Source organism: Talpa europaea (genome assembly GCF_964194135.1).
Source record: "Talpa europaea genome assembly, chromosome: 16".
Classification (NCBI taxonomy): domain Eukaryota; kingdom Metazoa; phylum Chordata; class Mammalia; order Eulipotyphla; family Talpidae; genus Talpa; species Talpa europaea.
This window is the reverse complement of record NC_140084.1, coordinates 19139015-19151274: the sequence shown is the minus strand read 5'-3', so window position 1 is coordinate 19151274 and position 12260 is coordinate 19139015. Positions and strand designations below refer to the sequence as shown.

General features: G+C 41.4%; 1 protein-coding gene across 1 annotated transcript in view; it reads right to left on the bottom strand.

The window, feature by feature from the left end:
* The window catches only part of CDH13 (cadherin 13), a gene marked incomplete at both ends in the record, with an annotated part of 945642 nt that overhangs the window by 607800 nt on the left and 325582 nt on the right, over nt 1-12260 (bottom strand). The window lies entirely within an intron of this gene.

The following is a 12260-nucleotide window of genomic DNA, read 5'->3' as shown; positions in this document are numbered from 1 at the left end:
GGTAGACAGACTACTGGAAAGGTATGCTTGACCTCTGGGTTATGTGCTACAAATAAGTTACACACACACACATTTCAATATGCCATCTGTTGTTACACTTAGTTACAGAAATATTAAATTTTATGTAGTCAGTTGTATCAATTTTTCATCTTATAGTTTTGACTTTGGGTGACAGGTTTGAAGTCTGTTAATCATAAGCATATAAAGAAGTTCACTTCTGATTGATTTCTTCCTGTTTTTATGATTTCCTTGAACACATTACTTGGTACCATCAAGAATTTATTTTGATGTGAGGATTTGCATATATACATATGCATGTCTTATGTGTGTATATATGATATTTGCTTCTTGTTAAAAAAAAATCAAAGAGAAAAAGGTAAGAGAAATTGGTATTCTCCTAATTCTATTCCTTAGAGATAGCAACACATTTTGGTAAATATGCAAGACATCTCTGTGACCATCATTCCCTCTTTTGGGCATCTATACAAAGAACATGAAACCATCAAATCAAAAAATTACATACTCTGCAAATCTTATTTCAGCATCATTCACAAGTAAGAACATAGAAACAATCCAGATGTCCACTGATAAATTATTGGATCAGGGCAATGTGATCTATCCTGCAATGGAACACTATTCAGCCATAAGGGAAGATCAAATGGTGCCATTTACAGAAAAATGGAAGGAGTTTGATGGAATGATGTGCAGTGAAGCAAGTAAAAATATCAAACACAAATCTTGGACATTTACATAATGAGTGATTCAGCCAAATACTTATGCTTATTTTATATAACCAAAATACTTATGAAAATTGGTGAATACGGGCCTCCCCTGGTGGCGCAGCGGTTGAGTGCTAGGCGCAAAGCTGCCCACAGCTACTGCAGTGCCAGTTCGATCCCCGAACACCGGGGAGGGGCCCACATGGCGTGACAGACCTCTCCTGCCATGGCTGCTGCTCCCCGCAGCAGTATATTTCAGCGGTCTGCCTGTTCTGTTCCCCGCTCTGGCTCTGGTGAATTCTCTCACCCTCCCACACTTCTGACTGTACCCAGTGCTTGCATGCATGCATGCATGCATAAATAAATAAATATTTTTTTTAAAAAATGGTGAACACTAAGTGAGGGAATTAAGAATTAAGAGGGAAGGCAGAGAGAGAAAAAGTAAAAGGGGTATGAGAGTTGATGGTGGGGGTGGGGAGAAAATATAAGTTCAAAAAATAAAACACCACAAAAAATGATAGCCAAGGAAGCTAGGTTAAATTTTTTCTTATTCTTCTAACACCAGTTTTTATTATTGCTAAGAGGATAGGCTGTCCAGGGAAAAAAAAAAAAAAAAACACATCGCTCTAGAACAAACAAAAGAAATTAGGAAAGAACTTTACCAAAATGACATCCCTGCTTAGTCTTGAATGGTAGAAGTGGTTTTATCTTGTTCTGTTCTTTTCTATTTTCCAATATTTCTTCAGTTTATATATGCCAAATTTAAAATCACACAGGACACAAGATGTTATTAAAATCAATGCATTAATGCATTTTTAAAAAAAAACAACCCTAGGGAAAATAAAGCATGATACAAGCAAGCTAGAAGGTCTCTATGGTGAAATATAAAGAGCACTGGAGCTCCAGAAACAGATGTGGACAACTTCAGAGTAGTGGAAAGGACAGGATTACGTCACCTAGGAATACTTGAGCTGGTTGCTAGCTCTGCCACAGATTGACTTTGACTGAGTGTCTAGCTCTGAGATTTTGTTTACCAGTCTGTGAAATGGAACACTGGCCCCATTACATAAAATTTGTAAGTAGGTTCTGTGGATTCCTTATATGACTAGGTGGTCAATAAGTGCACATTCTTAAGTTCTGTATCATTTTCACTTTAGCTGGTACACTGACCTCATAAGAGCTACAGCTATTAGGTAGTTTCTTTCTGCTCTCCAATTCTTAAAACTGACCTAGAAAATTACAGTGAACAGGCATGTAATATAACAGAAATCCACTTTAGAAGCCAGATAGACTAAATGGCAAAACAAAGCCTCCTAAGTAGAGTAGGCTGGAGTTTAAATCCCAGCCTTCTATATATTAACTATGTTACTGTGGACAAACCTCTTGTATCTCATTACTGTCTTCTATAAAGTGGGTATGTGAACAATTTAGGTGCAAACTTGTTTTGAGGATGAAATGAGTTTACAATTAAATGAAAATTAGGTCAGGATAAACTTAGTGGGTACAAGTACAAGGTCTGAGCTTCATTTAAAATGTTGAAATTTTGTTCTGTATGTTCTGCATTTTTATTTTTATAAATGTTGCATTAAATATTATTCATTTTGATTACTGACATTGTTTGTATGCCCTCTTAAATTCTGTGCCAAAAGATAGTTCTTTACTTGCCTCATCTTAATCCTGGTCCCTGAAATCATCGATTACTGAACACTTACAGTAATCAGACTGCAAGGAGCTCTTTACTTTCCCACGTTTGCCTATAAGTAAATGTTTGCATGGCACCTAGCTGAGGGTAAGGCATCATTGTCATTGCACCATTCTCATTCATCATCCACCATCACCAACACCATCACTGTCATCACCATGATCATCATCATCAATACCATTACCCATTTTACCATCATCAGTCATTATTATTACCATCACCATTATAAGCACTCATAATTTTGTAGATTGCTTTAAGTAAATTCCCTAATATTTTTGAGTTGTAATTCCCTCATTTTTATTATGAGGCTAAAAACATCTCCTTATAAGTTAAAAATTAAACGAGGTCGTTATTGTTGTTGTTATCTTTAGTGTTTTTGCTGATTTTGATATATTGACCTGTGAGTGCTCACTAAAAAACCAGATGATTCGAAGGCACATGAAGACAAGTTCAGCAGAGCCATAGGTCCAGGCCACCCTAGGTTCTGGGTTGACTTTTGTAAGACAGCCTGAGATTTCCACACAAATAAGCTCACACTGTTCTCAGAGATGACATTTCCATGCTCATAAAGCTCTGTGTTGTTCTAGTTTAGGAAGCTGATGAGTCACAGGGTAGAGGCAGTAGGAAAAGGGAGGGAGTTTACTCTTTTTTTCCTTAGAGTTTTGATTATTTCTAAAATGTTTTAGATGCACAACAGGAAAGGAATAAAATAACCTCCTGGTCATGGCCCCACCTGGAAAACCTCAAGTCACTAATTGCCTTTTTTCTTAAAATGGAAGTTATTTCATCTGCCCAAAGGTTTCATTTTCTGTTGCTATGCTTTGCTCTGTAAGCCTTTTAATCTTGTAAGGCAGAGGCATATAAACAAACAAGGAAGAAAACAGGAAGATGAAAACCTCTACAGGTTCATGCAATTTTGAATTCCACTTGACAAACGTAGCGGTATGTGGTTTTGATAAAGGGCGTGAAGACCGTGATTCGACCTTCCTTTCACCACTTGCAAAACATGAACAGTGTGCTTTCTCATAATTAAAAGATATTGATTCCCAGCAGCCCACAAGGGGGTTGGGTGATCGTCCTTCTGAATGGAGGCAGCACGATTGCTACTGTCATCTGGTCACATCCAGTCTGGCAGAAGTCTGTGTTAGGCTGGGGTGCTAATTGACTCTGGACTTCCAAAGTCATGTAACTGGGACAAAGTACCACTTCTACTTTGAAAACATTGGTTTGGTGTGTTTTCAGAACATACTATCATAGTGTAATAAGAGACCCCAAGATGCAGTTATTTAAAGTAACAATGAGTTTATTTCTCCCTCATGAACAGTCTGGGTTAGCAGTCCAGAACAGGAACCGTGGCTCAGCAATGTTAGGGATCTGTCTTTGCCATGCCATCTCCAACACTGTGCCCTCTCTGACTTAACTGAAGATAACTCCCTTCCAAGTCTGCAGGCTAACTGAAGGGGAGGGGAAAAATAAAAAGGGAGAATATGTTTCTTTCTTTTCAAAGGTATGAGATGAGGAACTTACATTATTTCCACTCCTATCTTGCTGACTGTCACCTAGTTATATGGTCACACCAAAGGTGGCACATCCTGAGACCAGTAGCAGAGGGAATGGGCTGGCTCTGCAAAAGGCATTTCCATTCCTGAAAAGGGAGATCACATTGGGAAAAGTAGTCTTTAGCTGAGGACCCTATTATTCGTCTCCTGAGGGAAGGAGGATGGATGCAGTCCTGGCCATGGTAGAGTTGAATGACTATTTGCCCAAGAATACAGAAAGGGATTCCCAATCTGGGAACCCCATAGCTTAGTCTTTGGATGGTTACAATAACTTATGATGATTAAAATATGGTGGAAATAAAGAAAGCAACAACTAGCTTTTAATGAATTCTTATTTTATAGCTCTCTGTGTGAAGTGTTCTAAAAACATTAAGTCATTCTATCTTTATGGTAAAACAACAAGGTCAATAGTATACTTATCTCATCTTCACCCATAAAGACTGAGATGTGTTAAGTTCGGAAATCTTCCCAAGGTCATACTTCTAGTATATAGCCAAAGTGGAGTCTAAATCCTTATGTTTCTATGTCCAAAGTCATTCTCCCAAGCACAGTGCTTAGGTAGAAATGGTGGTCTGAAATACTTCAAAAAGCTGAGCTGAACTAGCAAATTTTCCATACCCAAATTATTTGAGATAGCTAATTTAGCCAATTTAGAATATAGCCAATTTGGAGTGGTCATTTCACTCACCGATGATAAGAAGAGCTCTGGACCCTTGTATAGACTTTGATTATTCTTTACAAACAAGGTAAATAAATGAATGTTTGTTTATAAATGTAATGTACTTGGCATAAAAACTCTTTCTAAACAAGACCACCAGAGTGAGGTGGATATAACTAAACAGGTCACAAGTTAAGTCAGGGCTGGAAGATGAGGATACAAGACCCTGGAGCTGGTGCCAAGGGCAGGTGTAAGCCAGAGAAGAGCCAGGAGACCCGTGACCATTCCTGGGGGAGGGGGATCAGGCATCCTGACAGATTCACATCACTGAATCATTGAGCATTATGGAACCTGGGTCAGTCTACTGCAAGGGGTGGTCCAGGGTGCATGTGATGGGGCATGAGAGAGCTGGGCTTCTAGCTGCCAGGCAGCCCTGACCAAGAATTGCGCAGAAGAGCTAAGCCAGTTAGTGCGATGTGCCAAGGGCGGCTCTGAGGTGCAGCTGCTGTCGACTTCATGCATCAGCACATGGAAATGTTTGGGAAGGGAAGGGGAATAGAACATTCTTTCCCTCCCCGCAAGCAGATGGGTAATTAGATGGAGGGTGGGAGCCAGATGCTGTACTTCCCCTGAGACCAGTACCAGAGGGAATGGGCTGGCTCTGCAAAAGGCATTTCCGTTCCTGAAAAGGGAGATCACATTGGAGGAAGAAGCAGGGCTCAGGGATTCTTGGAGGAAGGGGGAGCAGTGGAGGGCAACACCTCCTCTGCATGCTCATCCTGCTCCCTCTCTACTCACAAAACAGGGCTAGGTGTTCTTAGAACATATCACCCATAACCCTGCTAGAGGACATTTCTGGAAAACTGACTCGTTAGTTCCTGCCCATGTTTGTTCCTGCTGGTTTTTGTTACAGGGGCCTGTGTTCTGTGCCATGACACTGGGGTTAAATAGATGTTTTCCATGATGTGAGAAGGAATACTTGACTAAACCCTAGCTGAGAAGTGGTACACTCTGAACTGTGAGTCAGTCTAACACACATGCCTTTGACAATGATTCAGCGACCATTGTTTGCTATTAATCTAAAATAAGTTCTTGTGGGAAAAGTCCTCCAACATTACCCAAAACACTACTTTGCAATGATGATGGATTTTGGCTTGGCATCGAGACTGACACACAAAATCTTAGATCAATTCCTAGATTCTGCATGGGGTCAGTTTACATACATCCCGTCCTAACACTTCATTTTTTTCAGCTGAGTCAAAAGTCAGTGCTGACTCAAAACCTGCAACAATTTAAATCTGTAGTGACAGGGCAACCAGTGAAAGTTTTGGTGAGAAGGAAAATCTCTGCAGATCCAAGGAGTAGTGGTTTAAGAACAATGTGGAGAGACCCTGAAGCATCTGGAAAAAAGAGAATGTGGACTGTCCTTAGTTAATAAAGTGTAAATAATAAAGCCCACAAAGAAGAGTCATGTAATGTTGACAAAAGAAAACAGATTGCAAGCTCAGAAAGAGTTGGCCAGTTACTGCATTAACTGTGTTAATGCCAATGTGGGAATCAGAAGAAAGGGCCAGGTAATCTTTAAGAAAAGAGAAGAAGGTTGGCAGAGATCATCTGAGCTGTGTCCAAAGAAGACACCTCTTCTGGCCACTAGACTTTGAGGGTTCTGGGGGGGGATATAAACATGAGGTGGCTTCAACCAGTGAACATTAAACCTCAAATGCCAAAGTCTTCTTTGCCCAAGGTCATTGCTATCAATACTTCATCACCACAACATGAACTGATTATCTGTCCCCTATGATGGCCCACTTTTTAATAGGGCTAGTGACTTAATTTATTGATTTCAAAGTAGATATTAGTCTCCTTGGTCACAGTAACCATAATGTAGTGTGTTTTTTCCCTGCATAATACCCCTTGATGCCTCATACTGAGTTACACAGTTGTTTTAAAAAATGTGTTTGTAGGTTAATGAGGTAAATCAGACCAAACTATGGATCCTGAAAAACTTCAGTAACAACTTTTTGACCTAGGAGGTATTGCTCTGGAAAGCTACAGAACCCTGTTCTCCTAAATTGTTAGATTCTCTGCATCCCACCCCTATACCGTCCCATGGCTAGCTCTAGGCCAGTTTCTCTCCAAGGATAGTGCATCATTCCACTTACATGAAATACAAAAGTGCTTTTCACACAAGCATACACCTAGCCCTGACTGTAACTATCAGAATCTCCTGTGAATGAAGTCTAGAGAACCCAGATTTTTGTGAGCCTCCTAGGTGATTCTGATGCACAGCCAATTTTGAGAACTACCAGTTGTAAGCCAAGCTCCTCGTTTCACAAATAAGGACACTGACATTTGGACAGGTGATGTGCCCAGGTTTGCACAGCTCATTTGTGACAGGGACTGGGCAAGAACCCAATGGGAACCCCAGTCTGACAACATTCTGAAGTATAGCTCCTGCTGCAGCATAAGGCAGCATATGTCCTTCTGGAGGCTGATCAGTGGAGTTGCTTCCATAACACACTGTTCGCTCCCAATGCCCCTCTCCTGCAGACCCTCTCAGTAAAAATGCACTTTTATTATAACACCTGCTAAAAATGGTTTCCTCATCCCTTTCTGACACATTTTTAATAATTTTTACAATGTATGCTTTTTGACTAACAGAAAATTCTCTGGTAAATTTGTGCAGTCCTCTACTTGCATCCTCGATAATGATATGAAATAGGTTTCTTAAAGATACAGAATTAAATTTTTAGACTTTTCCTCTCTTCTTCCTCTCCCATGATCAAGACTAAGATCAATTGTGTTGATCTTGTGTAATTCTCCCCACTCATAGACACAACCTTTTTCTATTGCTGAAATCAGCAGTCCTTCAGCTTCATTGTGCCAGGTGGTGTCTGCATCAGCAGTTGTCGAGATTGCAGGCCCCCAATTACTCTGTGTTCCTCTCCAGCTCATTTTAGCCACCCACATACCACAGGAAAAGTTTTATAAATTATGTCCTGGAAGTGACTGTGGGATGAAGGGTTCCAGTGGACTGGTGGTTTTATATGTACTAAGCTGGACTTGAGAGGGACACAGAAGAGACAAAAAACCAGACTGAAGAATAATATTGCAACAAATAGTAAAGGAATTGAAAAAAATCTGAGTTGAGGATGAATCAACATAATATTGAGTAATGTGGATAAAAATTCTACATCTTGCACATGAGGATACATAAAGAAGGCATGAAAATAGATTTTTAAAATACTTGATTTTTTGCCTTAAATTTGTCTCTCAGCAATAAAAAAACAAAATGACTGCAAATGGGATCTGTGCAATACCTAACAAACTCATGTGACCGTTTCTTAAGATGACTGTGTTGTTACAGTGAGTTATGGAGAAACGAGTTACTATTAGTTTGAAACAGATTTCCAGGTTATTGACATCATCACTCTTGCTTAAAGAATGGAAATCTAGGAGAGAAAGAATAATGGTACCACTGAGATACCTAGAGCAATAAATTTCTTTAAAAAAAAAAATCCATGACCTGTGTTTAAATTTCTGATGAAGACATTTAAGAGACATGATTTGAGGGCCTCCCCGGTGGCGCAGCGGTTGAGCGCTGGGTTGCGAAACTGCGCGCGGCCTCTGCGGCGCCGGTTCGATCCCCGGCTGCTCCCCGGCCACCAGAGGAGGGTCCCACATGGCGTGCAGACCTCTCCTGCCGCCCGCTGCTCCCCTCAGCAGTGTACTTCGGTCCCTCTGCCTGCTCTGCTCCCCGCTCTGGCTCTGGTGAATTCTCTCACCCTCCCGCGCTTCTGACTGTACCCAGTGCATGTATAAACAAAACAAACAAACAAACCAGCAAACAAATAAATAAAGCATGCCTCTATAAAAAAAAAAAAAAAATTAAAAAAAAAAAAAAAAAAAAAAAAAAAAGAGACATGATTTGAAATCATAGGCCAGTTATGGCCCTAGACAAGGATGACAGTCCTCCAGAAGGCCCAGGTGCAAGATGGCATTTCCCCAGATGAAAGATCAGGTATACCCACCTCCGGACTTTACCAAGCCATGGATGGCATTTTAGTGCAGAAACGCTTCCACTGCTTGCTCAGCTATTGTAAGGGCTGGCACTCACCCCCTTCCCATTGAGATCAGTATGGCTCCGGAAATATTCTCAATGTAGGGCCACTGGTTGGCTCTGGCCCATGAAATAAACATATTTTCTTTCATTTTTGAACTAACAAGTGAGTTGTGCTAAAATCTGATGAGAGAGTCATCAATTAACACATATGGGATTTCCTGTTTTACTCTGTTAGCATGTCATACTAGGGACTGGAAATCCTAGTAGTGCAGGAGGGAAAAGCTGAGTCATCTCATGTGATAGGGATATTCATGAAAAGACAGAGGGACACAGGTGGCAGAGAAAAGTGGGAGCCACAGAAAATGTCTTCGTGCTGCTTCCTCAGGGCTCACATCATTATCCCAAGGGGAGCTTGAAGAAGATGCCATCCTCCTTGAAAAGAAGTTTGCATAGTTTTCTACAGTTGTTGCTTTCTATAGTGCAAAAGGTTCTCCATGCCAAAAGTGAAGTTTGGTAACAATGAATTTGACAATGATTGGCAATTGATTCCTTCACTTCCAGCTATAAGATTGGAGTTGGGAAGGGCAGGAAGAGAAATTGTTTGGGGGGGAGGAGAAAGTGGATGCACATTAAGTGTATATATTATATAAATGGTGTGTGGCGCAGTGTGTTCTCACTGGGAAAGAGGGCAGTAGTGGCATTTCACTAGGTGGGCTGAAATGAGGAAAGAATGTGGGCTTCAAAACCTTTGAGATGGGAAGTGACCATTGAGGGGAGCTGGTCAAGGGAATTGGGGTTGAAGAAGAGAAATGTGTTAAATAGTTGTGGGGTGGAGAGCAGGGTCTAGAGAGAATGGGTTCAGAGATTTTAACAAGGGCAGCTTCACTTCATCATTAAGCGATAAAACTAGTCTCATGTAAATAACAGTGCTCAATGAAAGACAAAGCTCACCAGAAGAGGGATGAACACAAACCACTTCTAGATAGATGGTCTAGGCTAACAAAGCTGGGATAAATACAGAAGGGGCATTACCCAATCCTGGAATATAACATGGAGTTGAGATTTCTTCACACTGCATTAATGGAGAAAGAAGTTCCTAACATCACAGGCTGAGGAAGCCTCATCTAGGCTCTGGGTTCTGTGGATGGGCCAGAAGAGGGGCCAGAAAAGAAGAAAGCATCTAACTGGTGTGATCACAGGCCTTTTTGGACCGCTTTGCTTGTCTTCCTTTTTGTGTTCCCTGCAGAATGAGTTTATAGAATCATGACATCCCCCATACAGGACTTCTCCACCTAGGCCACCCCTGGCCACGGCCAAACGTACAGCTCCACCTTGCCAAAGGCAGGGCAGCTCCCACAGTCATCTCAGGTTCAAAAACAGTGATGAACTTGCAAGGGAATTTTAAGAATAAATTGCACACTTGCCCGGGGAGACCCAGGGTGCAGACTTCTATTTGTGGGTGATTACCACACGAACATTGGTCCTGAGTCCAGCTCCCTTTGTCGGGGCCCTTTTCTTTTTTCAGCTACTCACACTGCCATGTTCCAGGTTCAGGTTAAATATTCATTCACTCATCGCTGCACTCACGCATTCATCCATTCTCTTTCTCCCTCTCCCTTCACTCAGCTTTGTAGAGTTTTGAAAGTCAGTCTTCTCTGTGCATGTGCAAGACTTGAAGTTCAATTTCAAATTAACTAAGCAAATTCAGTATTTTATTAATTATAGCTCCATTGCTTATCTAATATCCACATGGCTCACTTAGGTGCTACCTGGCGCCTTCAGCACTGGAGAATGAAAGGGGAATAAGATGGCTGCGGCCTCAAGGAGTTTACAGTCTAACTGTGGCAGCCTCCTCGGGGATCATCTATCACCCAGAGTGCACCTCCTGCCCCATGTGACAGCAGCTTACTATGCAATAGTCCACTTTCATTCCTGAATTGGTGTTTGATTATTTGTTCTCTTTCTGGATCATTTCAGTTTTGCTAGCAGCTTTCATGTGCTTCAAGCTTCAGCCTCTAACTCCTCTGCCTGATATCAGGGGTCACCGCCTTTATCCTCCCATTCCTCACTGCTTGCCAAGAAAAACCTCATCACTTCTACTCTCCGCACCTTGAGATCTCCTAGAAGATTCTTCCTCTAAAAGCATTTTCTTACAATGAAAGGAAAACACACACACAGCACATATTCCTTCAGTCTGGGTCCAGTTGCCCTGAGTTCCCATCAGTCTTCAATAATTTAAAGAGGGTTGTTGCTATAAGGGATTATAAACAAAACTCAAAAAAGTAGCTCAGCTTCAGGAGATGGGGGCAGTGCTGTGCTCAGCAGGTAGTGGTCTGCGGGTTAGGGCTGGAGTTCTAGCCAGATCATGGCAGAAAGTGAGGAGTTGAGGAGCTCTTGGCTCATCAGATTGTGATTAGCACTTCAGAGGGAGAAAGACCTCTCTGGGCCAGAGAAAGGTGATCTTTTCAAATCACAGAACCAACATATCGCCACAAAGAGAGGGATGGGTTGAGACTACACAGAGTCCTTGAGTCTCTATGTGACAGCAGTGTCCCACAGAGCCCCGCTGAGAAACCAGCATAGGGAACATTTTTGCATGTTCTTCTCCATTCTTTGTGACTGAACCACTAAAGAGCAACTTAAAAAGAAATCATTATCTAGTGGCTGATTTGTGCCAAAAAAGGGGCAGCATGTTCTAAGATCTCTGCCCAAAAGATTGAAAGATGGCTAATTAGTTCAGTAGGATCCTTCCTCTTGAGGAATTTTAAGAGAAAATGTATATGAATAAAAGAAAGGAAGAACAGAGAAGTTGAATTATGAGTGGTGATAACCATAGAGGACAGAGCCATGGAGGCAAATGTGGGGAAAAGTCAAGGTTGCCTCTGGGTGACTCACTTGTTTGTTTTCTCAATTAGTGTTTACTGAGCCCCCATTTTCTACCAGCATTTTCTACCCCATTTTCAGCGGCACTTTACTGGGTGCCTCTGACTCCTGAAAAGCAAATTACCAACCTAATTCCATGGTATATGGTATTCCTGCCATGATCTATGTCATCTTCCGATAGACTTAAGTCACCTGAACCTCCTGGGTCTTCCCTACCCAACCTGAAAGTACTGATTAAATAAAGTGTAAAATAACTTGGGATTTGAAATTCCAAGTATTATAGAAGGAGATTCAGTTCCAATTCTTCACATCCGTACACATTTGCAGCTGTAGTATTTGTAACATTCATCTCTTTGTAGTGGTGCTGAGCCTTGTGACTAGTCTGCTATGGCCAGTAAGTGCTATTAGACAAGAGGCAAGCAGAGACTTGAGACGTGTTTACCAGGTGGGCTTGTCTCTTGCATTCCTACTGTACCCAGAAGTGACACCCTGAGCAGACCTAAGTCCCACCCACAATTCAGAGTTAAAGTCAGCCAAGCCCCAGTTTGGTGATCTACATTCCAGATAACACTCAGATATATGAGAGAAAATAAATACTTGTTTAGCTAAAGTAGTAATGTTTTGAGGTATTTTTGACAACGGGAAAACTGGCAGGCTAAGTAATCTGACAAAAGGC